The 4,111-nt window shown below is 36.0% G+C and overlaps 1 long non-coding RNA gene across 1 annotated transcript; it reads left to right on the forward strand.

Moving 5' to 3' along the window:
* Positions 1 to 795: 795 nt before the first annotated feature.
* Positions 796 to 3,880, forward strand: LOC136820789 (uncharacterized). Its single transcript, XR_010848641.1, has 2 exons — positions 796 to 1,092; positions 3,598 to 3,880. It is a non-coding gene; the product is annotated as an uncharacterized lncRNA (long non-coding RNA).
* Positions 3,881 to 4,111: the final 231 nt, after the last annotated feature.

Raw genomic sequence — 4,111 nt, forward strand, 5'->3', positions numbered from 1 at the left:
TTAATAGGAGCATGAGTGTCAATTTTTTCTTGTGATGTTTTGATAAAAATTTCTAGTTTTTCACTTGGGTTTTTATTAAGAAGAAGTTTCATCCCATGGTATACCAAGGTAATCCAATAGAAAATTTTTCACGATTAAAGTTTTTCATATCCCTTTTTGGTTTTTTGATTTTATTGACCTTCCCTTCTTGTTCATTCCATTTCAGGACTGCTAGTTGTGGAAGGTGGTCTGAAATAGTACAAATAATATTGCCTGAATGAGTAATAGTTTCAAAACTGTTTGTAAAAATGTTGTCAATCAAAGTCTTACTGTGGGGAGTAATTCTTGTTGGTCTAGTGATAAGTGGCTTGAAGAAATGAGAGAGATTGCTGTGAATGAAGTTTTCTGTTTCTTCGTGAGATTCTAATTTTAGAAGATCAAGATTGAAGTCACCCATAATGAAAGCTTGTTTTTTTTCTCGAGAAATTTTTTCGAGTAAATTTGAGTAAAGAATATTAAATTCAGAACCAGGTTGCAGGTAGGTGTCTGGAACAGGACCCACCCAAGTGTAAGTGCAGTTTGTAAACATCAAATATAGAAGGATAAAACAGTAAAAATAAATGTGTCCATTATGTCCAGACTATCCCACCTTAAAATCTTTGAAGAAAATAACCAGAAAATTGAAAAAAATGAAGAAGAAAAGTTTTAGAGCCAAAAACGAAAGTTTGTTTTTCAGTTTTGTGCATCCGCTGCTCTTTTCGCCCAGCTAAACCGATTCATGACACGGGGAAATATTTCGGATTATACATACGCCCTACAAATGGGCGGATTGGGGCGTGCTAGGAAATTTTACTTTGCTAAGTGCTGTGTGTACACGTGTTCAATGTCCATGCTGTTGATTGGTCCAGGTTTTTTTCTTCAGAACAAAGGCAAAGGGAAATACCGAGAAGGCATCACAAACAAAATTGTGAAGGTTGTGGTGGAGTATACAACACTGCCAGCAAAACAACATGGCTGACGAAGAAAGTTCCTTCAACCCAAAGAATCCCACAAATTTCAATGTAGACGCTCAGCTTTTGCTAGTACCAGGAATACTTATAGTTCTTGGCGTAGGTAAGAAGTTTATTACATTATTAGTTGTTTGGGTGAAAAGGCTGCCCCTTATTTTGGCTTGATGACTCATTCAGATTTAATATCTACTAGCTATCTCATAAAAGTTTTTAAAAGGGATCATATTTATGCCAAAAGCTGCTAAAACGCTCCAAAAGACCGAGACAGCCAAAATTTGAATTTAAAAATTTATGAATTTACATTTTTTTTTACCAGTAAGGCATTCAGGTTTGTGGCATAAATTTGGGGACCTTTTTTTTGGCACTCTATTATAACAGGACCCTGCCGACGCACCGGACTTAACGAACACCGGACACGCGAAAGTCCGGTGTAAAATGAGAATTTTTTTTACACCGGACAATTTCTACACCGGACTTAAGGAAGTCGGATGTCCGGTGTCGGAGAAGGATATTTTTTTCCCACCGAACAATCAAAACAACCGGACATGACCAGTCCGGTGCGTCCGGTGTTTCTTAATTTTTGTTTCATAAATGTCCGGCGTTCAAAATTCCCTGTATGCAACACCGGACTTATTGCGTCCGGTGTAGCGAAAGGATACTTTTTGCCACCGGACAAATACACCGGACAGTCCGGTGCGTCGGCAGGGTCCTATTATAACCTAACATGATAGGACCCTCCTGGCGCTCTGGAAACTTCCAGAGTTTTCCGGAGCAGCTAAAAAAACACTTTTTCTCTCCGGAAAGTTTCAGAGTGCTTCCGGTGTTTCCAGAGCAAGTGACTTTTAACACATTCTAAAAAAAACGTTTAAAAATATTTGTCTCCAGTTCTTTGGTCGAAAACAAGAAATATTGAAATATCGAAAAAATTTAAAAACGTGAGGTTTCACTACCATGAGATTTTTTTTTAATATGCATGTGCGCAGTTAGTTTTTACATTAATAGCACAGCTAGCGCTATCGTAATTATATCACTGATATCTTGCTATCCGGAACACCAGAAATGCACTAGAATGTTCCGGAGTTCCCAGTGCAGACCAATCCCCGAAAATCGTGCTCCAGAATCTCCCGGTGTTCCGGAGCATGAAAAAACGGCCCTTTTTGCTCCAGACGTTTCCTAAGCGTCCGGAGGGTCCTGACATGATCATCACATACTAAAATTGTAGCTCTAAATTGCTTAGGAGAGCTATGCCTATGAACTGTCCAAAATATAGTGAAGCAGTTCCACTCATTGCTTCTAATTTCAACATCCTTCTTTAAAGATAGGAATAATAGGAAGCTCAGAATCACTGATGGACTCCTCAACTGATTGCTCAGCAAAGAAAAATAGTTTCAATCAGTCATTTCGACCTTTCTATTATTCCGATCTCTAAAGAAGGGTGACCAAATTAGAAGAGGGATGTCAACATTGGACCAACTTACGATAGCCTATAAAAACCTGCATCTTTATGATCAGCCGTCATAAAGATAGTCAGTAGCTATACTATAGCTAGGCAGTTGGGGTCATTTTGGTTGTATATATTTTCAATTAAAAGTGGTCTTTCATTGTTCACAACTTGTCCAAGTTAATGACATAATAAGAAAAGTTTTTGGCTAAAACTTCTTATACTAGCTATGATTTTTAATCGCATCAAAATTGATCTTTTAGCAGCATCAAATGACCAGCATTATAACGCGCAACTGCTTCACTTCTATTTTGGGCATGTAGTGGGGTCGTTTAGCATAATTTACAGGGAAAAAATAATATATAGCTGAAACTTTCTCCAGACCTTCCCTATAGGATGCTTATGCCTCAGGAAAAAAATCCCCTAGAATCATGTTTTGAAAATTTCAAACTCATTTTCAGACAATATCAGGTATACCATTCGAAAGCTCTCAAAAAACTATACAGAAGACTTTAAAACGGGTATGGCCGATTTCATTACCTAACTCGAGATATTTCATGCGCAAGTTCCACTTTTCGCCAAATTTTGGTCTAAAATTGACCAAAAATTGCATCTTCTGCGTGAATTATCTCGAGTTAGGTAATGAAATCGGCTATACCCGTCTAAAAGTCTTCTATATAGTTTTTTGAGAGCTTTCGAATGGTATACATGATGTTGTCTCAAAAAGAGTTTGAAATTTTCAAAAAATTTTGACCTTAGGGTTTTGCCTGGGGAAAAAAGAAATTGCCCAAAAAAGGGATGTTCCACCAGTGGGATTTTAGGGGATTTTTTCCTGAGGCATAAGCATCCTATAGAGAAGGTCTGGAGAAAGTTTCAGCTATATATTATTTTTTTCCTACAAACAGCCTGTACTTTTGTAACACGGCCACACTAATGATTTTATTTTTAAACAATGGTTTCTGAATTTTACATCCAAATTTGATACTTTGATGTATAAATAATCAAGTCTAAGGCCTCCAATCTCCTGAATTCTTCTTTAAAGTACGTCTAAGATGATCATGCATAAGGCTCATAGTTTTTTCGTGCCCAATTAATAGCCTATTTTGGATATGCTAAGCTACTCGAGAGTGAAAAACTGATGAGTTTTGCTTTCTTTCTTGCTTTCAGGTTACCTTGTTTATCGATTGCTACAAAGTTATAAATTGAAAGAGCTTGAAAAAGAACAAAAACGCAAGAAGAAAGAAGAAAAGAAAAAACGCTAGGAGTAGGATGACAATTGAATAAAACAAATTTTTCGAATTGAATGTTACAATTTGACTGGTGGGGATTTAGTTATTTTTCTAATTATTATTATTATTACAATGATCGTATAAATGTAAATACCTTTTATTATTAATTATAACTTCTTTTAATTTAATATAAAAAGCAATTTAAGTGTACTAACTTAAAATGGTCAGAGCTCTGTTATTTTCGTTGCTAGAAAAAGTACGTAACGCCGTAGGTTTCTGCTTATCCTCCAACGAAAAAAGTTTCTTGCATTTATTTGGTTTTATTCAAAGTTAATCTTTTTATTTTTACTTTTGACGCAGCCATCCGCCAAATTAAATTTCCTCCAAAAAACTTTTCGGTCATCCCAAAAATTTTTTTATATTACAAAAAGTCAGTGTTTTTAAAAGGTCAA

This window comes from Clytia hemisphaerica, unplaced genomic scaffold, assembly GCF_902728285.1.
Source record: "Clytia hemisphaerica strain Z4C2 unplaced genomic scaffold, Clytia hemisphaerica genome assembly, whole genome shotgun sequence".
NCBI lineage: Eukaryota > Metazoa > Cnidaria > Hydrozoa > Leptothecata > Clytiidae > Clytia > Clytia hemisphaerica.